Raw genomic sequence first — 25,547 nt, 5'->3', positions numbered from 1 at the left:
GACCTGGAACCTCCTCTTTTCCACTGCTGTGCACATTGCATGCGGCGCATGTTCACTTTTATGGATTTAAATTGTAAACAAGCTTCATAAAGGATTTTCTTTTGGTGCTTCTTGTTGGTTGTGCAATAGGTGTCTCCAATTTCATATAGAGTTGGGAGCATAGCAGTTTATTTTTGAGCAGTGCAGTTCAACAGTACAGCTCCTTGTTCTGCCTTTGAGGCATAAGGGAAAGTGGAATCTTAAGTTTCTGACAATAGTATTTATTGCAAAAGGTTTTCATTGCATTTATATTTCACTACCTCCATTTCCTAAGTTGGCCTTCTGGCTAACTGTCCAGAGGTTAACCAGGTCCAACTTTACTATATTTTTAAAGTATTTTGAAGAAACGAGTACAGTGATGGTCAACCAGCAAGAGCCTTGTGCACACACTATTCTGTTTGAGGAGTCTGTCTTTTTCCTCTGCATAGTAAATGATCACCTGTTGGGGGAAGGAAGCAGTTGAAGAATATCCAGGAATCACTTTTCCTGATCATTTGTTTGTTGTGTACACGGTGCATGAGCACTTATACATTTGTATGTGTGTTAAATATTGGTTGCCTGCAACCAGCAGCCTTAAGTTTTCAGTTACTCATCAAATTGTGCTTGCCTGAACATGTCTGTTCTTATACCCAATTGTGTTTTGCTGTGTTTATAGTTTGCCTTCTTGTTTTAACCAGTTTTTGCATAATGCAGTATAATGCCATTTAGATAGTATTCAAATTTTTGTTGAAGCATCTTGTCTCTTATGCTGCCTTTGAGAGTAAACTCCTTCAAGTCATCTTACAATAGAGGTATCAATTATATATGCAGTTGGGTTTACTTTGGGTCAGTTTACCTAAGCGGCTGAACAAAGTACTAAGTAGGTAATAGCTGTATCTTTTGTTTGAAATGTTGGTGATATTGGTGGTTCAATGAATTTTACTTCTGTGGTGGTGTTAGGTTTGAGCTTGGTATGTAGCATAGCTGTCAACTTTTCCCTTTTCTTGCGAGGAATTCTATTCGGAATAAGGGAATTTCCCTTAAAAGAAGAGAAACGTTGACAGCTGTGGTATGTAGACATTTGTACGAGCAGTTGTAGATTTGAATTTGGATTAAAGAAATATAGTATGAATTGAAATAGCATGTGGCACTTCTTCTGTTATCCCAGCCCTGTACACAGCTCTGCATATGTGGAAATTTACTTTTTTTGACAATTTCAAGCCTACCCTCCCAACTTGGATTCAGAGCTCTGGGGAAGAGCAGGGTTGCATAATCTCTTACATAGGCCCCAGAGTGGATTGGTGAACCTGTGGCCCTCTATATACTGTTGGGACTGCAACTCCCATCAACCCCAGACAGCATGGCAGATTGTCAGAGATTATGTAAATTTTAGTGTGAAAACATGTGGAGGGCTACAGGTTCCCATCCCTTCCCTAGATAGAATATAGTTGAGTATGACTGGACCTCCCACGTAATGGTCAGATGTATTATAGTGAAATACTAGAACATTTATTTAAAATGTTTTGTTAAAACCAAGACAGTTACTTAAAAACAACAATCCCACTTTCAAACAGTTTATGAACCTACTTTGTAGCTGATGTATACCACTAATATCTTAACTAGATTGTATCAAGTATAATTATTATTTTTATTTTGAAACATGTTGGATCTTATCTTTATTTATTCTCTTCTTACTATGCCTGATTATTCTGTATGTTCAACTAGGGTTTCATTTTTTTTGTACAGTACATGGTGAAGGACAAGTTGTAAAGCTGGAAGACAGCCATTGTTTTAGACAACCTACAAACTCTGAAAGAGGGAGAGAGAGGATTGTGTCCCCCTTGAATTTCTTTTGTATCCATCCTCATTTATACAACCATAGTATGTCTCTTCAGTGAGAGAAAGGGGCACAGATTTCTCCATAGCAATAGTATAGGCTTTACACCAAGGGACTTGCTGCTTAATATTCACTGCTTACAGGACATTCAGGATACCCCACTGAGATGCAGAAAAAGCTCCAGTGTTGCTTTAAAAAATGTAAATCCTGCAGGTTGATCGCTTGTCTAACAACTATTTTCTTACCACCACCTCTAAACTATTTCTAGTGAAAGTTGGGATTACTTTTGGTATGTCAGCAAAGTACTTTTTGGGTGTTATTTAGCTATTGCACCATGCCCCTGTTTATAGAAGCATCTATCACTTGACTCCAAGTATATACAGTACTTGGATGTACTGAATTTTTCAAATATATAACTGGTGATTCATACCTTGGGTTTTCCCCCTATTAACATCATTTCAGAAGTTTTATTTTTAGTTCTTCAGAAATTTGGTATATAGTTTTGTAGTGTTTTTTGTAAATGTGTGTGTATGCTGGATTTCTTTTGATAGCATGCTACTGTCAACTAGGGGGAAATGCCATGCTCCTTTGTATCTTAGGTAGGGGGAGATTCTATCACAGGGTTTGTTGGCTAATTTTCTATATCGATAGTCCAGTCTGTCATTTTTAAATCAGTTGAATTAATTCAATTTGAAAGGAACCTGAATGTGATGTTCCATGGCTCTTGGTAGATCTGGATATATTTTTTATTTTAAGAAGGGTAATTGTGTGTTAAATATCATCTTATAATCAGATGAAAATGTGCTGGATTGTTCTTAGTTTCATGTTTCCAGGGAGATATGACTCAGTGACTTTGCTTCCCAAGAATCTCTGTTAACGTAAGATTCCCCAGTTGATACATATTTATAAATTGTTGGCTTCATTTTGATTCTCATTTGAGATAGAAAGCTGCTTTTTAAAAAGTAACTCCTTAGTGAATTGGACACCAGCAGGTGATAAAAAATAAACTTGGTGATGATTGTTCATACTGTTAATTAATTATTTCAATAGCTATTTATTGGTACTAAATATGGGATCTTCTAGGTTGCTCTTCTGATTTTAGTTTTCTACAATTGCATCATGGAATTAACTTTCTTCACTATTGTTGGTACTCATTAGTGTGTGTTTTTTGTAAATATTTTTTTCTTAATTTTCACAGATATTAAACAATAAAATAAAGATACAAAAATCAAACCACAATCTAACTTTTGAACTTCTAATAAGGAATCCTACTATTTTACAAACTTTCTTGTGAGGTTCTTTAAACCTCAAGACTTCCTTCGACCCCCTTCTACTGATTCTTTACATCTCCTCTGCATTTTGTTATCATTTTTATCCAATTGTTACTCCTTAAGATTTTCTAGTTCCTTACTGCTTACAAGTACTCATTAGTTTGTGATAGCAAAGGTTTATGTAATGGTGAATCTTGTAAACATCTCATGTAACACTGGAACTTCCCAGATCACCTATTCAGGGTTACGTCCCTGGAATTAGATGGTGGAAAAGAAAGATAGAGCTGTGTTTCATCCACATATTAATGCTACCTCTGCTCAAACTATCAGTTGATTTCTCTCTGTGGTTTTATATACCTGTTGAAAAGCATGAGAACAAAGACAGAACTTTAGGGCTAGATGTCCAATTAACCCTAAATATCAAAGGCCAAGGGATGGAACAAAAGTCTCCCAGCACCATATTCTGGGTTTTTAACCCCAGAAAGGGACCGTAGCCATTATAACACCGTGCCTCCAAGTCTCATCCTAGAGAGTCGCACCAGAAAGGCTATTATGGTCAATGGCATCAGAAGCTGTAAAAGGTCCAGAAGAATCAGTAGACTCACCCTCCCCCAGTCAAATTTCGTGGCATAAGTTATCTAATCCAAAATTCATTGGTTCAGGTTATAGCGGGGGGGGGGGGAGGGATTGAGCAAACAGGTTCTAACAAACAAGCTAAAATAATAGAAAAAACACACTAAAACACATGCAAAAGAACACATGAAATATGAAACATACATGCACACGCGACATGTATCTCAGGTTGCAAGTCTTTCCTGAGTTGGAAAACTATTATTGCAAATTTAGCTGTATTCAACATGACAGGCAGTTGGTGTGAAGGCATTTTGATTCCTGTACAAATGCTGGGGAAAATGTGGTTTGGTTTCCATTTCAAAACAAGTTTTTCTTTAAGTGAAGATTTGATTTAATCCCCATGCTACCTGGAAATATATGTATATGCAATGATCTTGTTGAGAAATCTAATTCTACCCACCAAACTATAATAAAAGTGGGCCACAACCATTAAGAAGGCCAAGTGTTTGAAACAATTTTTAATACACTTCTCTATTAAAGAGAACTCCCCCTCTCACCAAGAACCTAACTCTACAAACCTGACTAGGCTACTTCTAAGGTTTGATGAGGCTAATTATCCTTCCACTCATCTTAAAAGTCCTTAATGATATTAAGAATAATGAAGAGAGCTGTAGATTGAAACATGTTTGGATCTGATATTTTTCTATTAATGCTTGATACCCAGTTCTTGAAAAATGTTCTCATCACTTACTTGTCATCACTGACAGTGTACCGCTTTAATTTCTGATTAATATAAATGATAGTTGTATGACTGTAGCTGGATGGGAGAACTCATGCTTTACACGCAAAAGATCCCAGGTTCAGTCACTGGGATCTCCACTTAAGGCTGGGAATTATTCTTCTGATCTGAAACTCTAGAGAGCAGTTGCTTATCATTATGATAAGACTACAGTGATACCTCGGGTTAAGTACTTAATTCGTTCTGGAGGTCCGTTCTTAACCTGAAGCTGTTCTTAACCTGAAGCACCACTTTAGCTAATGGGGGCTCCGGCTGCTGCCACACCGCCGGAGCACAATTTCTGTTCTCATCCTAAAGCAAAGTTCTTAACCTGAGGTGCTATTTCTGGGTTAGGGGAGTCTGTAACCTGAAGCGTCTGTTACCCGAGGTACCACCTTATAATCAAGCAAGATGGACAAATGTTCTGACTTGGTATAAGGCAGTTTCCTGTTTTCCCATTTAGTAATTTGTCAGTTGGAGAATAATGAACACATTCTTGTTCGTCCTTCTATTTATGCTCAGTACCTGTTGTCTGTGACTTTAAACCAGGGGTCAGCAAACTTTTTCAGCAGGGGGCCAGTCCACTGTCCCTCAGACCTTGTGGGGGGCCGGACTATATTTTTGGGGGAGGGGGGGAGAACGAATTCCTATGCCTCACAAATAACCCAGAGATGCATTTTAAAGAAAGGCACACATTCTGCTCATGTAAAAACACCAGGCAGGCCCCACAAATAACCCAGAGATGCATTTTAAATAAAAGCACACATTCTGTTAGTGTAAAAACACCAGGCAGGCCCCACAAATAACCCAGAGATGCATTTTAAATAAAAGGACATATTCTACTCATGTAAAAACATGCTGATTCCCAAACCGTCTGTGGGCTGGATTTAGAAGGTGATTGGGCTGGATCCGGCCCCTGGGCCTTAGTTTGCCTACCCATAGCTTAGCGGTTTATCTGCATAGGCTCCCCTCGGAGCTGCAGTATTCCATGATCAGGGTTCTGGTTTTTGGAGAAGCCCATAGCTGTATAGACTTTCCACCTGCAGAGGTCCACACATAACATGTAGATGTCAGGACAGGGCCAGGAAAGGCCACTTGACCTTATTGGTGGGTCCTCACTCCCTATGAGGACCCCTTCATGTCTTCTAAAATTTGAAAGGGACATGCTATATTTGTGCTAGCAGAATTCTTGATAAGTGCTGAGAAACGGGTTTGGAAGTAAAAGCTTAATGCTTTTTCAGCTAAGGATTTTCTGATGGGTTCTTTGTGCTTATCCCATTTTCTGCCAGCTGTATCCTTTATATATGCCTGCCCAGACCCACTGTGCCCCAGAACCCCACAACCCACTTGCTAATCCATAACCTTTCCCTTTGTCTTCTGTAATGTCAAAGTGGTAATAGTTACCTTAATAGAGCAATTGTATGTGTAAATTGGTCAATGGTTTTCAAAATCTGCAATTTTATGTTCTTTTTACATATGCTTTTGTTCCTATGCAGTTGTGTAGGGGGTAGAAGGCTCTAAGTCAGTGGTGTCCAAATTCGATGAAGTGAAGGGCCAACCAAAGTTGTTGACCTTTTTTAGGATTTTTTTTTTTTTTTAGGATCCTACCCCAGGAAATAAACTGACCGGCGGTCTGCATTAAGCCTCCAAAACGGACTTTGGACGTGCCTGCTCTAAGTCTAAGTGTTTCATAATCTGCTAAAAAATGATATAAGGAATATAAAATTAATTAAAATAAAACATTTTATGTTTTCCATTTTCAAATGTAGGCAAAACTGATAAAAAGCTTAGAGAGGGATATTCCCTCTGTAGTTTAACCACCAAAAATACTTATCTGTGCTGCTATTGCTCAGTAATTGTGAATTGATGGCATTGTTAAGCGCTGTTGCTGAGAGGGTGCACATGGGAATGGTGCCAATATTTAAAGAATGTAGGGCCAGATTTTTTACTCCAAAGCTAGTTTTGACCAGGAGCATCAGTGCTGTTTTAAGCACCCATGCTTGGTGGGAGACCGATGGCTGTGATCTGTCTTATTTTGAGTCTCCAAGGCAACTAGGGCTCTCTGGATGATTTGCACTACAACTGCTGTTAGCCCCAGTGAGCATGGCAAGGAATGACAGGAGGACACCAGGTTGTGGAAGGCTGCTCTAAGGTGTGAGCGCTTTCTCCTCCCAGTAGACAAGCCTTGTGCTTCTGAAGGCATGGAACTTGCTTGGTCCAAGGGTAGGTGGAAGGTTAGGTGGAAGGTTTGCATATTTGCCAGTATTGTGTGATGTTTTCCAAGTGTACCTGGAGTAGCAAGATGATGACGACTGATTTACCAAATATAATAATAATAATAATAATAATAATAATAATAATTTATTATTTATACCCCGCCCATCAGGCTGAGTTTCCCCAGCTACTCTGGGCGGCTCCCAATCAAGTGTTAAAAACAGTACAGTGTTAAATATTAAAAACTTCCCTGAACATCCTTCAGATGTCTTTTAAAGATAGGATAGCTGCTTATTTCCTTCACATCTGAAGGGAGGGTGTTCCACAGGGTGGGCGCCACTACCGAGAAGGCCCTCTGTCTGGTTCCCTGTAACCTCACTTCTCGCAATGAGGGAACCGCCAGAAGGCCCTCGGCGCTAGATCTCAGTGTCCGGGCTGAATGATGGGGGCTGAATGATGTATACCCTTCAGGTATACATGAGCTGTCTGGGCAATAGCTGCCTGAGCAGCAAGCCACTATCAATAGATCTTCTTTTTAGTGCTGCCGAACTCTAATTTTGTTTTCTTTTAAAGAGTAAGCCATCGATGGAGCAGTGCTCTCACTTCTTCCGTTACTACTGGGAAGTATTTAGTACTGGTAAAGTGGATTGTGTTGATGTAAATGTGCATCCTAAGGGATTTATACCTTTCTTTAAAGGGATTCCTGGCACTTACAATTATAATTTTCATTCTAGGTTGCCTTGACTGTTGGAAAGATTGATTTTTTGGCTTATCTGCACCTCTGTGGTGTTTTATTGGAGAAGGAGCAGATTTTGTGATGCAGCGTGCACTGTTTCAACAATATTTTACAGGTGGTAGCGCATAATAGCAGCTCTTGGCTGTGCTTTCGTACGTGGGTGTTTCATGCCTGTTCTTGCAGTTAAGGGCTATAATATTAAACACAAACAGGGCTTGTTTTTGTATGCATTCTGTGATGCAAGACATGCATTGGAATTGGTTGGTGCACCTGTGTGGGTCTGTTGATGGTAAAAGGTGTGTAACAGTTTTGCTGCTGAGGCTTTAAAAAAAAATGTGCTCAGAAATTGACATTGATTAAAATAACAACTTAGATTTAATCTATCCCATTGCTTACAATCATTGTTAATGGTTGAAGATATTACTATATATTACTATATATTCCATCACGGTGTTTTGTTGCCCCAGAAGCGGTTTGGTCATGCTGGCCACGTGACCCGGAAAGCTGCCTGTGGACAAATGCTGGCTCCCTCGGCTTGAAAGTGAGATGAGCGCTGCAACCCCATACAGTGGTACCCCAGGTTAAGTACTTAATTCGTTCCGGAGGTCCGTTCTTAACCTGAAACTGTTCTTAACCTGAAGCACCACTTTAGCTAATGGGGCCTCCTGCTGCTGCCGCGCCGCCGGAACACGATTTCTGTTCTCATCCTGAAGCAAAATTCTTAACCCGAGGTACTATTTCTGGGTTAGCGGAGTCTGTAACCTGAAGTGTATGTAACCTGAAGCGTATGTAACCCGAGGTACCACTGTAGTCGCCTTTGACTGGACTTAACCATCCAGGGGTCCTTTATTTTTATTACTATATAAAATGAGCCCTAATTGGACAAAGCAAAGTAAATTACATGGAATATCATAGAAAGGGTAAAAAAAAAGTTGAATGCTTACTAATAGTATTTACACATTCCTTTCCACTGATGTCACATTCCATGTTTCGTTAGAAGCATTGGGGGAGGGGAATGGTACATTTGTGTCTCTATATCATCCTTTCTCAACCTGTGGGTCCCCAGATGTTGTTGAACTACAACTCCCATCACCCCTAGCTAGCAAGGCCAGAGCTCAGGGATGATGGGAGTTGTAGTCCAACAACATCTGGGGACCCACAGGTTGAGAACCGCTGCTCTATATGAAGGGAGTACTGCTCTAATGAGGCTCATTGCAATTCTTATACGAGTGTGAGCTCTTCCCCCAGCAGTCAGATATTGGCACTGTGGTATCCCAGTACAGCAGGGGAGAGGGAATCTGTGGTCCTCCAGACGTCATACTCCAGCTCCCATCAGCTCCAGCTAGCATGTCCAATGGCCAGGGATGATGGGAGTTGTGGTTCAGCAGCTTAAAGACCACAGATTCCATACCCCTGCAATGGAGCTTTTCTTCCCTTCTCCTTTCCAGTATTATGCCATAGTAGTCTGTTCAACAGACATACCCAACTGACCCTTGGAAATGAGGCCCTTGTTTTATCTATTTGTCACTGTGTTAACTGATGTGCAGAATTCCTTGCCAAAGGGCATCAGTGTAGTCTGTGACATGAATTGAATAGATTCTGTTCCCTTGATGATGCTACAACATAATGCATTGCTTTGCTACTAGAGCTGTAGTAATAAGCTAGGATATGATTTATACAGTTGCTGGGTGACTAAAACTTGCTGATACATGCCAGTTATTCAGCACCAGTACAAACTTTTTCAAGTTATAAAGGTATAATTCACAGTGTTCATAATAACCTGTTGCCCAGAACCTGAGCTCAGTGTAAAACACACGTCTCACACGAAAAAATACAGGTTAAAAAGCCCAGAGAATGCTACATGAAAACTCAGTTTGCATATTACCTTTAACCATAGTTAAAATAAACTCTGGTTTAATGTGAAACAGCTGCTGAAATCTTGGGCGCTTGGCTCCTTATCTGCTCCTGCTTCTGTTGCAGCTGTGCTGTCTGTTCTTTCCAAGCAAACCATGAGCAGAAGACAACGGCTCATCTTGACTTGTTTCTTGTGAGTTTATCTGGGAGAAATAAACACGACAAGTCAGACTATTGCTCTTTCCCTGGGATTGTGGGAAGTTTAGGGGGAAAGTGAAGTGCCTTGGCTTTCAGCAGTGTGCATCAGCTTGTTGTTCATTCACATTAAACTGTAGCTTATTTTAATTGTGGTTTAATCTCCCATGCAAATTGCCAGTTTGTATATCCCCCCACTCCTTGATGACTTGGCAGAAATTACACAACCACTGCATTCTTTTACCCATGTATTTTAAACTCAATGAAACCTACTTCTGAGTAGATATTAATTTTTTTTTAATTTCATAAAATTTATATACCACTTGATTGTAGAAAAAACCTCAAAGCAGTTTACAATATGAATATGACCGTGCTGTAAAATATCAAGCCACAGACTGGATGAAATTTAGCTATTTTTTGTGAAAAGCTTTATCTCTTTGTATAAAGGCACATAACCTTCATAACCTTCAGAAAAAAGTTACCGCAGCTCAGTGCATGTATACTGGCATACCTTAATGTCTGGTACAGAGGAGCTCCTGTACTATATTGGAGACACAAAAGTCATGGGGCTAATTTCCTGGGGATTAAGTTGAATTGAATTGTCAAGTGTTGGGCTTTCCATTAATTCTGGAGAGTCAGCCTGTACAACATTTTTACTTCATTAATAAATTGGAATGAAAACACTTAAAAAATTAGTCCAGTATTGATGATGTCGTTTTATGAATTATTTCCAGCAATACAAATTATTTCCAGCATGTATTGTGAATGCTACTACCAATCTGTATCCGCATCTTTGTGTTCAATGAGGGTTGTATTAAGTACTGTGAGATGAGTAGTTGCATCCAGTTAGCTTGCAAATCTCCTCCTGATTACTTGTTTTTGATAAATGGTGAGATTAGAGCCAGCTGGGGGCCTATTGTACATAAATACTTCCTCAAATTGTTGCAGTTTAAATGTCATTAGCATAACATTAGTAAAAACTCATTCAGAAAGGATTTTGTGAGAACTGTTCTGTTCTAGATATTGACCATTGGTGTCTTATGGAAGTCATGCCTTACTGTTATCATTATCTCCCTATATTCTTACCCAGTTTGATACTGCAAGTGCTGTTGCTTTACTTGCTTATGTAGCCAGAACAAGAGTAACCACACAGAAGGAGGAGGTATCATTAGGCTTGGAGTATCTTGAGATTTGCAAAAGTATAAAAACACTTTTGGCATATTTTCCTCCCCATCACTTTTTTAAAAATTAAAAAAAAACCAGTCCTTGGAGTGCTCAGCATGTTCAGTGGGCAGAGAATGTTGATTAGTGTGTGTGTGTGTGTGTGTGTGAGAGAGAGAGAGAGAGAGAGAGAGAGAGAGAGGGAGGGAGAGAGAGAGAGAAACCTAGACCTGGAAGGGTGGGATTTGACACTAGTACCAGCATTATGTAGATTCTTAGAGAGAGGATGAAGGCAGTGATGACTATGCAGGGCTTTGCATTGGATGAAGGATTTAAGTATTAGCAAAAATCTGTTTTAACCTGGACTGGGCATTCAAATTCTCTTTCCCTCTGGACTCACTGTGGAACTGTGGAAATGAGTGTAGACTGGAATTCATCCCTGGACACGGTTTATTTTTCCATTTTCTGTTTGTTCATTATTATATAATGTATGCAGAAAATAAGTAATATATTGTTTAGAAAAAGAAAATGAGAAGGTGTGGGACTGGAGGTCCCTAAAGAGGAGCATCTCATGTTGCAACACTTTGTTCCAGGTATCACTTGTTCCTTTGTATTACTAAAGGGCAAGTTGCAGGAAGGCATCAGCAGTGTACCTGCAGAACTTCAAGTGAATGTTGGCATTGATTCCCACAGCACCACTTAAAAAGAAGTGAATAATTAAACGTGTCGTAATAATAAAATAGTTCACCTTTCATTTTGCCTAGCAGTGGTGTAATGCAGATGTGTGCTCTACCCTATTGCAGCATTGTATGCACATTGCCAGGCCTGTCTTAGGCTGTATTTGCAAGCAGAGTCTTGTGCTGAACTTCATGTCCAAGACAGCAGGGCACCTGCCTTGCCAAGACTCATTAAGAACCTCACTGAGGGGGCAGATTTATGACTTCAAGGGCAGCATTTTCCCTCTGCTAATTTCAGGCATATGTTTTTAGACGTCATTTGTGTGTTTGGATTCTGCTTTTGTGTTTAAGTAGCACATGGGTAGGCAAACTAAGGCCCGGATCCAGCCCAATCACCTTCTAAATCCAGCCCGCAAATGGTCCAGGAATCAGCGTGTTTTTACATGAGTAGAATGTGTCCTTTTATTTAAAATGCATGTCTGGGTTATTTGTGGGGCATAGGAATTCGTTTATCCCCCCCCCCTTCAAAATATAGTCCTGCACCACACAAAGTCTGAGGGACAGTGGACCGGCCCCCTGCTGATAAAGTTTGCTGACCCCTGAAGTAGCATCTTAAAAATTGTCGCAACAGATGTAACTTCCAAGTCACTAGCTTCTCTAATCCCCAGACTTCAGTCTAACAGAATCTTCTCAGGTTTGGACTTCTGTCAGGTTGGCACAGGGCTGCTTAGAATAGTGGAGCTTATGTACAACTAGTTTATTATCTGTGTTGCTGATAAAGCGTGCACAGATCCATACTGTTTTCCTGATTTAAACTTCTTTGGAGTAACAGAAGTGTTGCAAAGGTCAAACGAGCCAAATGCCTAGTGTATTTGAGGTGCCAGAACAGAAAAAACACTATGCTCATATTTATTATCTTACCTTGTTACACATCCTTGAATCTTTCCTTCCTGCAATGTACCCTCAGACTCTGACAGTAAAGTCCAGCCGCGTACGACTCTGGGGTTGTGGTGCTCATCTTGCTTTACTGGCCGAGGGAGCCGATGTTTGTCCGCAGACAGTTTTTCCAGGTCATGTGGCCAGCATGATTAAGCCGCTTCTGGCGAAACCAGAGCAGCACACGGAAACGCTGTTTACCTTCCCGCCGGAGCAGTACCTATTTATCTACTTGCACTCTGACGTGCTTTCGAACTGCTAGGTTGGCAGGAGCTGGGACTGAGCAACGGGTGCTCACCCTGTCGCAGGGATTCGAACTGCCAGCCTTCTGATTGGCAAGCCCAGAGGCTCAGTGGTTTAGACCACAGCGCCACCCCCGTCCCAGCAATGTATCCTACTTTCCTGTAAAATAATGTTCCCATTAGTGACACATAAAGAAAAGTGGGAAAACTATTTGTTTCACAAGTAGTTAAAACAGTGAAAGGTGGGCTGCTCCACAACCATGCCGCATTGCAATTGGTTCCCTGTTTCTCTAGTTTCTTGCAGAAACTGGAGTCCTTTCCAAGAATTATTTGAGAGAGTTCAGAATGACAAGGCTCAGTGAAGTACAGTGGAACCTCGGTTGTTGAATGCTTCGGAAGCTGAAGAATTCGAAACCCGAATGCCGACAACCTGGAAGTGAATGCTTCCATTTTCGAACACGCCTTGGAAGTTGAACGGCTTCCGAGACGCTTTTCTCCATTTTTAAAAAGGAATTTGACAACCGGAAACTGTGCCTCAGTTGCATAGCTGTCAACCTTTCCTTTTTTGCCGGAAATTCCCTTATTCCAGCGCCATTTTCCGCTGCTTCCCGCTGCTATCCCGGATTGTTAGATATCCTGTAGACTGTCCCCGGGACAGGTGAGGCTGCTGATCCCTTATTTTCAAATCTGAAAGTTGACAGGTATGCTCAGTTGTCGAACATTTCAGAAGTCGAACTGTCTTCTGGAACGGATTACATTCAGCAACCGAGGTTCCACTGTACCCCTTCAGCCCTGGTTTCTCCAGCCCTTTCCCCCCCAAACCTACCATTACTAATGGTGTCAGGAAGGGTAGGGTAGAAGATTTCAGCAGTGCCAGAGATACTATATTTTTAAAGGCCTGGATGCTAGAGGGGATTTCCATTGTTGCTGGGGGAGCCTGGGAAATAGAGTTCTCAATATCCTCTTTGTTGCTGGAGTGGGAGGCATTGGTGACACAGCCTCTCATATTCCCTGATAGTAATGGATCCTCTTGATGGGCACCTGGGTCTCAAACATTACCTCTACTCGTAAAGATAGTATTTCTACAGTATTCCCTGCCATTGGCCCCTCCTTTTTTTGCAATGACACTTTCTGAGAAAGGGGAGAGACAGGTGGCAGGAAGGACTTGTTGATTCTGGGGTGAGCCTGTTATGAGCCATTTTTGAAATTGGACAGGATTTGGGCCCTGCCCATGAAGGGTAGTTTTCTGATCTGGGGTAATTCATTTCTGATTTTCTTCCCAGTTCTTAAATTTATCACTCTCACTGCTTAACATGTGTGCTCTTCAGGCACTACTGGTTTATATACTGTCAGAACTGTACCATGCGCTGCAGAAGCAATCCTGGTGTTATTGTGGTGTGTATTTTATTGGTGATTCTTCTGGACTGAAAGGAAATATAAAAACAATATCATATCATATACTGCACTTATACTGCCTTTTTATTTATATAATTTAGGGTTTGCAATTTGATTCTGGCAGGCACATGCAGGCCTTACTTAGTCTCCTTGTAGAGATTTGTATAGCTACTTCTTTAGTAAGAGAATAAGAGTAGCAGGTAGTCCCTTGCATGGTTGGAAAATAAACAAAACAGGAAGCAATGAAGAGGTTTGATGCATTTGGTTTGGAAGTTCTTATGGTGCGTCTCATGGAGGCTGTCCAAAAGAAGGTTTGATCATCTAGTGGATAGATGTGTTATATTTTGTGCATCAATATTTATATTGCTGTAATTGCACATAAAGCTTTTATTTTTTTGACACTTTCTGCTATTGATTTTGTTAGAACAGTTGGAGCAGTGCAAATTAGTTTACTACTGTAAACACTCCAGTTGTGTTCAGAGCACATTCATTATTCATCTCCTACTCAAACATTCCTCTTATTTACTGTGATAGGCTGCCAACTTTCAAAAGTTAGAGACGTGTACATTTGTGACTTGGTCCTCTGGCTTCTCACATATATTCTATTGTCTTTGAATCCAAGTTCTCAGACTGTTTCTTTTCAGACGAACACTTTAAAAATATTTTCCATGCAGCTCTAAAAAAGTTACTGATGAAGAAATGTGGCCTTTGGGCTGAAAATGTTTCCCCACCCTGGGTTAGAGATTATGGCTTGCTTTTGTTGAAGACCTGGATTTAATAGTTCCTAAATGTTGGCTGGTCTTTGTAATCAGCCAAAATTTATACTTGCCAGGACTTTGTCCCAGAATGGTGAGATCTTGTCTCTGCACTGTGGAGGCACTTGTCTGTGATCAGTATGATGTGAAAGTTAATATATCCCTTCCAAGCCATAGGCAGAATGTTTGGGACCTTCTGTGCCACCCTATGCTTGGAAGCACACTGAGGAACAATATTATAATCTCCTGCTAAGCTTGGAGTTGAGGAAGGAGTCTCTGCTCTAAAGGTACAGAGACTCTTCTAGGAAAGATCTTGAATGGGGATAACTTAGTGTCTTAGTGCCTGTACCCACCAGCACTCTCATCTGTTAACCAGACAGATTAAACTTTTTGATCCAAGGGGGCTTGACTGTTAACTAACCCCACACTAATCTCACAAGCAAATGGGCCAGTAACAGGCCTTATAAAACCTTCCCCTCCAAATCAGCTCCACAGTATGAGCAACTATTTGCTTCAGTAGCAATGTGAACTCCTTGCCTCATTGCTCTCATTGCCTATTTAACCCAGTACCAGTGATGTGGGTTTTCCAGGAATATTTGAATTAGAAAAATCATCTGGAAATTTGCATAGGATAACTTGCATCAGAAAACTTTCTGATGCCCTAGAGCAGGGATTCTCAAACTTTCTTACCACTAGGGTCAACTTGAGATGGTTGAAAATTACTGAGGACCACCAATCACAAAGTGGTGGTGCAGGGGTAGAGCCAATCACAGAATGGAAACAGATGGAGTCAGAATTTGGCATAATCAGCTGGAAATTGCTGACATCCCTGTCTACTGATATCTAAATTCTTTGCCTCAAAATTTTCATTGTGGAAGGAGTTCCGTAGTTTCCCAGAATCTCAGTACAGTGGTACCTCTGGTTATGAAGTTAATTCATTCCGCAGGTCCGTCCTTAAGCTGAAACTGTTCTTATCCTGAGGTGTGCTTTTGCTAATGAGGCCTCTTGCTGTGTGCATGATTTCCATTCACATCCTGGGGCAAAGTTCGCAACCAGGAGCAGCTACGTCTGGGTTAGCGGAGCTCGCAACCTGAAGCATTCGTAACCAGAAGCGTTCGTAACCAGAGGTACCACTGTACAGACATGTGGCTCAACCTCCCAAATTTGCTGATCCAAAGGCTCTAAGCAGAGAAGGTTTTTTTAAATATATATTTTCCCTTCACATCCTGACATGCCTCTTGTCAGAGTTGCTTCCAGATCCTAGCTCACAGAGGATCACGCTAGCCAGCGATCATTAAATAAAAGTCTTTATTGAGTTACAGTTTCCATTCTCAAGCTGCTGCGTGCAACCCTACGTCTAATGGTTAGATCGGCGAAGCTCCATCTGAGTCTCTGCCCCTTGTACACCAACTTAATATCCTAGCCTTGCTCCACCTTTTCCGCCTGACTGTTCTTCTCTGGGTCCCTCTGCCCCCCGGGGTCTCTTCCTTCCGGGATTCCTCTGACGCTGATGCTGACCCCCCTGACTCTTCTCCCTCCTTTCGGCGGGCTTTAGGACCTGGCTCCCTTTCCGGGCTGCCTACTGCGCCACCTTCCTGTGCATTTGAACTTGGCGCGCGCGCCCAACCTTCCACCTTCCGTCTGACCGTTTCTTCGCTCCCCGATGGAGGTGTGGCCACTCCTGACTCGTGCCCTCCCCCCTGTTGTGAGCTGCCAGCGCTTGATCCCTGGCGCCCTTCCTCTTCCCTGCTCTCTGGCGGTGACGCTGGTCCCGATTTCCAACTGCTCCCCTCTGAGTCCCCTCTGGCTCTATCTTCCTGGGGTGTCCCCCTAGGCTCCCCCCTTGCCCTGGCCACTGGTGCTCCTTTCTGTGAATCTTCTGATTCACTGGAAAGACTCGGAGATCTCGGGTCGTCGTCATCACTCATCTTTTCTTCTGCCTCCTCCCCCTCGCTCTCTGTTTCCTCCCTTGCCCTTGCCTCTGCTCCTGAACCCCTGACACCTCTGAACGTATTTTACTCAGCCCCTGTAATTTCTTCTCCCATTCTCCTTATACCTTATTATCTCCAGTTGTTTTCATCTCACCTCCCGTATCCTTTTACATTCAGTTCTCTCTCCTATAACAGCTTTCCTCTCTTCCTTTTATGTTCCCTGTTTATTAATGTATTGTAGTTGTTTTCCCCAGTTAGTTATTATTCATGGGCGTAGCCAGGATTTATGTTGGGGGGGCAGGCTTCATGTTAGTGGGGGTCAGATAAATCAAATTTAGTGGGTAAATTAATAAGTATTTTTATTGATTTACTTGATCTGGGGTGTATGCGGCAGCTTGGTATTGTTATACCAAGGCTTCTTGAACAAACTTACTGTACAGCAATTAATATCAGTGGCTTTTTCTGAATTATTTAGGCTCTTTTGATGCCCCTTATTGAATGAGTGCCTTGTTCTCACTCTCACATGTTAGCAGCATGTTAACAGCAACCAAATTCACTGCAAACCTTAGTTCTTGGTGCTTTATAAAGCACATGCTGAGGCTAGCAGGCCCCAATATAGTAGCAGAAATTTAGATCAGGAATGTTACTGTTGACTCATGGTATCAGATTTAAGGACAGCCAGGGCTTTTAGGAAAATTCTGCCATGAGCACAGAGATTTGATGAGAGATTTAGAAGCTTATAGTTCATCATTCATCTAGTTACAGTACTGCAATTTGAAAATTGATTTGAGTTTTGCATGAACCCAGTCTTGGAAATAAGCACACAAGTTACTTGTTGTTGTCGTTTAGTCATGTCCGACTCTTCGTGACCCCATGGACCAGAGCACGCCAGGCACTCCTGTCTTCCACTGCCTCCCGCAGTTTGGTCAGACTCATGCTGGTAGCTTCGAGAACACTATCCAACCATCTCCTCCTCTGTTGTCCCCTTCTCCTTGTGCCCTCAATCTTTCCCAACATCAGGGTCTTTTCCAGGGTGTCTTCTCTTCTCATGAGGTGGCCAAAGTCTTGGAGCCTCAGCTTCAGGATCTGTGCTTCCAGTGAGCACTCAGGGCTGATTTCCTTCAGAATGAGAGGTTTGATCTTCTTGCAGTCCATGGGACTCTCAAGAGTCTCTTCCAGCACCATAATTCAAAAGCATCAATTCTTCGGCGATCAGCCTTCTTTATGGTCCAGCTCTCACTTCCATACATCACTACTGGGAAAACCATAGCTTTCACTATACAGACCTTTGTTGGCAAGGCGATGTCTTCCTCCATTTCGTCCCCTTCTATTTGCCAGGAGGTGATGAGACCAGTTACTAGCCTGCACATTTTTTTACTAGCCTTTAAGAGAGGCTGGTAGTCTGCATTCCTGGTCACCTATGACTCCTAGGCAAGTTGTTAAAAACAAGACAGTTATAAACCAGCATGTTTGTTTTTGCTCCAGATTTCATAAAACAGCTACTCGTTTCTGTTATGGAAGGAGTGCTGCCATTACTTGATCAGTGACTTGGCTAAGTATTCTGTTATGACTGGCTTAGCTGCCCTGGATTTATCTGCCTCAAAGGCAGAAGAAATAAGTACTAAGGCAAAAGAAATAAAGGACTTCTATTTTTGTATGTTGATTTGTGTGCAGTTGATTGTTCAGAAAATCAGCTAATAAATGTAATAAACTCTTAGCAAGTATGTGATTTCATACTGATTACCAGCTACTTAGTCGATTCCAGAACTAGAAATGGAATCTTCTTCTTTTAAATAAATGGTTATTGTTCTATCTCACAATAGAGAATGATGTTCAGACAAACACTTCATGGACATTTTCCTATATACTGTTAGAGATATGACTATAGATAACTTGTCTTATGGTTTGAGAAAAAACATGCTCATGTTTCAGTATTTGAAAATATGAATGATGGGTTGAGTTGCTGGGTTCTTCAATAAACTTTTTTTAGCATCATAAGCCTCTCTAAATGAGAAGAGACACCAATGCTTTACTAAAGTTTGACTCATTAATTTGGTCCGTGAAACAATTCCGTTAACTGTATAATCCCATAACTGAACTATCCCATCGCCCTTTAATCTCCAACACGATAGCCACCATTTACGTAATTACGCACTGCTGCAAATGCATGCTTTGCAGTTTGCCCTGTGCATTTTGAGATCTTTAAGGTAAAGTGATATTTCTAGCAAAATCACAAGTATTATCTGTTTTGTTTTCTGTAGGGTACTTAACTTGGTTTATTTGTGGTTTCATGTTCACTAACAAAGGCTTATACTTGTGTTTTGAATAACCAGGGCAGGGCTAGCCAATGGGATGCCTTCCAGATGTTGTAAAATAAAAATCTCATAAGCCCCGCTAGCATGACTAAAGATCGGGGATGATAGCTGTTATAATTAAACAATGTCAGGGGGTACCATGTAAACTACTTTGGATGTAGGCATTGAAAAATGTATTGTATCATAAACTTCCAGCCAGGGTGGATTTGATTTAAATAAATTGATTTAAATCACGATTTAAATCACTAATCAGTAAGACTTGATTTAAATCATTTTTTTACATACTTCTGCCTCGCCAGAGTGGTGCATGCTCTGGTTATCTCCTGCTTGGACTACTGCAATGCGCTCTACGTGGGGCTACCTTTGAAGGTGACTCAGAAACTGCAATTAATCCAGAACGCGGCAGCTAGACTGGTGACTGGGAATGGCCACCGAGACCATATAACACCGTTCCTGAAAGACCTACATTGGCTCTCAGTACGTTTCTGAGCACAGTTCAAAGTGTTGGTGCTGACCTGTAAAGCCCTAAATGGCCTCAGCCCAGTATACCTGAAGAAGTTTCTTCACCTCCGTCATTCAGCCTGGACACTGAGGTTCACTTTTGAGGGTCTTCTGGCGGTTTCCTCCCTGTGAGAAGTAAAGTTACAGGGAACCCGGCAGAGGGCCTTTTCGGTAGTGGCGCCCTCCCTGTGGAACGCCTTCACATCAGATGTCAGGGAGATAAAGAATTGCACAACTTTTAGAAAACATCTGAAGGCAGCCCTGTTCAGGGAAACCCAGCGAGATGGAAGGGGTAATAATACTAATAATAGTTTATTTTACAGAACCTTTCCACCCTTGTTTGTGGAACCAAGAGATCTGGAAATGTCCTTTCTTAAAATATAAGCTGAAATTGTCAGGGTTCTGAAAGAATGGACAGACTTTTAGAATCATAGCCATGGAAGAACTGTTCTAGAAATCCTGTGCGTGGTTTCTGTGGAAGGAGAGAGGAAATGAGAAATCCAAAACATGAAAGAACTAGGCTAGGCTAGAGGCAGCTTATTTTCAGAGCTGTGCAAATAAGAAAAAAATCTGTGCCAAGAGAAGCTGGGTATTGTGATGGGTATAAAATTGAGCACACTCACTTAAATAAAACAAAATAAAAAGTTATGTACTAGGATAGCACAGGTCAAAATATCATTCCACACCTGATGTAAATTATAAATGTATGTCTTCTCTTAAAAGACAAATCACCAAGGTCAGTGAAAGAGACTTTGCTTAGCTAGAAGTTCAAACTTTGAAGCTGCTATGTTGAACGAGAATATATGCATGGTCTGTGTGACAACTGGAAAATACAACAAAACTATTACGTATTACATATAACTTGCCATTGGGTCTTGCCAACCTAAATCCGTCTCTCATAATGTTTACCGGCCAACGGTTCCTGTTGAAATTTCTATTAGTTTGTTGTATATATTTGAGATTAGACCCATAACATTTAGAATAGAATTCTAGATCAGAAGTTCAAACCTTGTTAATGGGCTGGCAGATTGTAATTTGGATTTTTTAAAGAAAATAAAACCACTAATGTGCTTGCAACCACTCCCGGGTAATCTAGCCTAAATTGTACTTAAGTAACATAAAAGTAGGAACGCGGGTGGCACTGTGGGTAAAACCTCAGCGCCTAGGACTTGCCGATCGCATGGTCGGCGGTTCGAATCCCCGCTGTGGGGTGAGCTCCCGTCGTTCGGTCCCAGCTCCTGCCCACCTAGCAGTTCGAAAGCACCCTTAAGTGCAAGTAGATAAATAGGTACTGCTTTCTAGCGGGAAGGTAAACGGCGTTTCCGTGCGCTGTGCTGGTGCTGGCTCGCCAGAGCAGCTTCGTCACGCTGGCCACGTGACCCGGAAGTGTCTCCGGACAGCGCTGGCCCCCGGCCTCTTAAGTGAGATGGGCGCACAACCCTAGAGTTGGACACGACTGGCCCGTACGGGCAGGGGTACCTTTACCTTTTATAACATAAAAGTAACATAAAAGTCAATCCAAAAGCCCTTCAGTCTATATTACCCTTTTTTGTCCAAGCCTTCTACTAGTTTCCAGAAATCTGTATTATTATTTTTTTTTAAGCTAGCATTGTATGCAATAGGTGTCAGAGGGGAAGAGATAGGTACCAATTTTCTCTGCCATTCTTTCCAGACCACATAATAAGTGGATTAGAAAGATGCATCCAAGGTGGAGTAAATGTCTGAAATAGGCCCTGCTTGGAGGTTTCCCACATATTGTGGCTGCTATGAGAACAGGATGCTGGACTAGATGGAGCATCAACCTGCTCCAGTGGACTCTTCTTATATTCTTAAATGGCAAGTCTGATAGCAGAAATCTTACTCAGCTTCTTTCTGGTTTCTGAGCTTTCAGCAGGCATTGGCTGCACACTTTCTGTAACATCTTCCCAAACATAAGGGCAAATGTGAATTACTTTAAATGTTGTTGATGTAAGTCATTAAGACTAGAGCCCTTTAAAAATCACTGGTGTACATTGACTTTTCCATTTTGTTATTCATATATTCTATGAACAAGATTTAGTTGCTGCAGCAAATGAACACAAATTGGTTTGCAGCTAAATTATCCCACCTTGAAGCACAATCCAAGATCTCTGATCATGTATTTTGCACTACTCAATTATATCTGCCTGTAGAGATGAGGTGGGGATTATGAAAATTAATTTACTGGCTTTCTTGTATATGTGCAAAGTCTGTAAGTAATATCATTTGGAGCGAAGGGCCATAGTCCAGCATTCTGTGTCCAGAAGCTAGGCTGATAATTATTTTGGGGGGGGGGAGTGCTTTTCCACATAGGAACTGTAAATATTACACTTTCTCTGGATCTTAGCAGATAGGAATCTTGGTGTAAAACAAACTAGTCACTTTCAAAAAAGCCCGCTTCAAACTGTAGGTTATAAAGCTGATTTACATACGATTCTAGTTTGTACTTAATGATAAGTTGGGATTCAGGATAATAAAGTAATTTTGGCTGCTCTCTTCCTGCTGGCCTAATAGTAAGAAAATAGGAGGTGGGTGGGAATCTGTGAGCCACTTTGCTTTGGTTTGCTGAAGTTCTCCAATTACCACTAATTCAGCATACTTAACATGTTTATATTACATGCAGATTTCGTTTAAAGGACAACTTTTAATCTTTTAATATAACTGAAACTGAATCTTATTTAAATAATATAATCTTACATTTTTAAAATTATTCATTCTTTGAAAGGACTGGAAATGTTTTATTCCTAAATGGACACTCTTAGGAAGCTGAATTTGGCAATTACATGACTTCAAAACTCCTGTGCTTTCCATTTTTGAATGCATGAATTTGATGCAAAAATACAGTCATTTTTTCAGCTTTTGTAGCAAGTCTGTTCATTTGACCTCTGGGGATCACAACAAAATTAACAGTAAGTTAGTTAACTTAGTTGTAGAAACTGCAATATAAATGCTGTGTAGTCGCACCAGTAGAACAAATATGTAAGTTGATCATGGAGTGCCTTGAGGACCTGTATAATGTAATTTATACTGTGCTGGAATTGAATGTGGGAGACCTTGACAGGTTTAAATCTCTGCTTGGGGCAGTTACTTACTATGTTCCTAGAGCTTCATCTACATTTTTTCAGTAATCTTTACGGCAACTCTGAAAAAAGGAAGCTGAAGCTGAAAGAGTGGTTTGCTTTGGCACATCCAGTGAATGTATAGCATAGCTGAGAAGAAATTTGAACTCAAAACTGTTTGGCTAAGGGTAGCTCTTAACTATAAGTTTGACTAAACTGCGGGAGGCAGTGGAAGACAGAATTGCCTGGCGTGCTCTGGTCCATGGGGTCACGAAGAGTCGGACACGACTAAACGACTAAACAACAACAACAACAACAACAACAACAACAACAACAAGCTCTTAACTACTATACTTCATCTGCTCATGGTGGTAGTTATACTGTTACAGTGAAGCCCCTGGCGGCAGTGAAAGGATAAATGGGGTGAAATGCTACATGTTGTATTCTGAAGATCAGTGTGGTTTTGTGTTTCTAAAATTCCAACCCAGCCACTGAAACTACTCAGCACAGATGACTGGCTATCTGCAAAGTTTTATTAGATGAAATACTCAAAAACGTGATGTTGTTATTATTTTTTAATGTTTAGGCACATTGACTCTTAATTGTAGATTATGCTTCTTAAGAGTTGTATGTCTAAAGCACTGAGTTCATTTTTGTTTAAAGATGTACCGATCCTGGCCCCTGGATTCATTTAAAAAATCTAGTAGATCACATTAGGGCTTACCAAAGCTACCGCCAAATGACACTAACCTGAAATCCCCAGAACTTGTCTCTGGCCTAAATTTGCTCAGCAGATTCTCTTCCCCAACTACTCCTGTTCCAGCCTTCTGTTTATGGCAAGTGTACACAGATACACTCATGCTCCGTTCTTTTGTGTGCCTCAGCTGTTGTGCATGAAGATCTTTGTGTAGGAATAGTAAATGCACAATCAGCAGGTGTGCTCCTTCATCTCTCCACCACCCGTCACATGGTAAGCTCCAGTTTCAGTCTCCTGTGAGGTCTACCTCCAAGGAGACTTATGGAACAAATCTGTCTAGGACTAGCATCTTTGACAGGGGAATACTTTGTACTGTATGTTCACTTGTAGGACCCTAGTGAAGAACCAATAGGCTCTGCAGATGTGGAAGGGGTCTAAGGAAGTAGCAGTGCATGTTCAGTGACCGTGCACAAAGGTGACGGTCAGGAACTTAGTGAATCCTCCTTCCAGCAGCTGTTAGCCTAGTGTCCGGATGTGTTGTCGCTTACCTCAATTCCATCCTTTTCATCTTGTCCCATACTTGCCTGGAACCAGCTCTTTTACTGAGGGCTGGAGTCAGGAAAAAATGGGAAATCCTCAAGGCAGAATGGTTTCTAGCTGTTGCCTGTCTTCTGACAGCATGCTCTTGCATATGAGGCACATGGAGTATGTGGGCAGATTCATACCAGACGCTTAAAGCACATCTAATGCACATACCCCAAAAGAATCCTGGGAACTGCAGTTCTCCCTCACAGAGCTACATTTCCCAGCACCCCAGCAAGGCACAGTGTCCATTAGTCCTTGTTCCTTTGAGCATTGAGTTGAATGCTTGGAGAACCTGCTTTGGGTTTATTTTAAGCGTACAGCTTAAAGGATACTATGCATTCTGAAGGTGAGCACATGGTTGCTTGCCCGCCCTACAAAATACTCTATTGCATAAGGAGAGTTGGCTCCTGTCAGTCTGGTCTGTAAGTGGCAGATCATTAGAGAAACTCATGACAAGATGATTACTATCTAGTTTCATCTCAAAAGAATAATGATCTCGAATGCTTGATCCCCCCCATTTTGGGGGTGTTGTACTTTAAATTAAATTAAGCAAGAGAGAAAAAAGAGTTGCACAATTTGCAAACTGCTATTTTCATTTTCACAGAGAGTCCCAGAGAGGGAAGGATAACTGGATGGTATACCTTTTTTCCTTCCAATTCACCTGTCAACCGAGGTCCTTGTGCGTATAGTGGCAGTCCTTCCAGTCTGGAGGTGGTGTTTTCGAATTCCATGTCAGTACGTGGTAAAATATGACCTCCTAGGATCTGACCTAGAATGTATTGCAGAGCATGGTTGGAAGAAGTGGATGGGTAAACATATTTTAGCTCTCTGTACCAGGTTTCTCTGTAGAGCCATCAGCTGAGGCTGTGCATGTATGGGCAGGCAGGGAGGCAGAATTGCTGTGGTCTATCATGATTCCATCCACCCTGACCTAGTGCCCTGTTTGAATCATTTAGTTTTTGTTCTTGAGGGCACAGAAGGGAGATTCTGTTGTATAACAGGCTCTTTATGTGACCTAGCTAGGGTAGTTTCCCATGTTGTTGGAGTTTCCCAGCCTGTTGTTACTGAGTGATTTCGACATCCATGCAAAGACCACCTTGTTGGAAGTGGCTCGGGACTTTCTGCCCTCCAAAGCAACTGTGGGGCTATTCCAAATTATATTGGGACTCCTTCACATAACCGGATATACTTTGGGCTTGAATTTTGTTTTGTTTTTGTTTTTGTTCTGAACAAGAGGTATGGAGGGACAGTGTACGGCCCTCTGCCTGGTTCCCTGTAGCTTTGCCTCTCGCAATGAGGGAACCGCCAGAAGGCCCTCGGCGCTGGACTTCAGTGTCCGGGCAGAACGATGGGGGTGGAGACGCTCCTTCAGGTATACTGGGCCGAGGCCGTTTAGGGCTTTAAAGGTCAACACCAGCACTTTGAATTGTGCTCGGAAACGTACTGGGAGCCAATGTAGGTCTTTCAAGACCGGTGTTATGTGGTCTCGGCGGCCGCCCCCAGTTACCAGTCTAGCTGCCGCATTCTGGATTAGTTGTAGTTTCCGAGTCACCTTCAAAGGTAGCCCCACGTAGAGCGCATTGCAGTAGTCCAAGCGGGAGATAACTAGAGCATGCACCACTCTGGCGAGACAGTCCGCGGGCAGGTAGGGTCTCAGCCTGCGTACCAGATGGAGTTGGTAGACAGCTGCCCTGGATACAGAATTGACCCTCGCCTCCATGGACAGCTGTGAGTCCAAAATGATCCATTTCAGTCTGGCTTCATGCCTGAAGTTGGAACCAAAGCATCTTTGGTTGGCT

General features: G+C 41.7%; 1 protein-coding gene across 8 annotated transcripts in view; it reads left to right on the top strand.

Moving 5' to 3' along the window:
* The window catches only part of SIPA1L1 (signal induced proliferation associated 1 like 1), a 158,304-nt gene that overhangs the window by 1,902 nt on the left and 130,855 nt on the right, over positions 1–25,547 (top strand). The window lies entirely within an intron of this gene.

Source organism: Podarcis pityusensis, assembly GCF_964106645.2.
Source record: "Podarcis pityusensis genome assembly, chromosome: 1".
In the NCBI taxonomy this organism is placed as follows: Eukaryota; Metazoa; Chordata; class Lepidosauria; order Squamata; family Lacertidae; genus Podarcis; species Podarcis pityusensis.
This window is presented reverse-complemented; position numbering and strand designations above follow the sequence as displayed.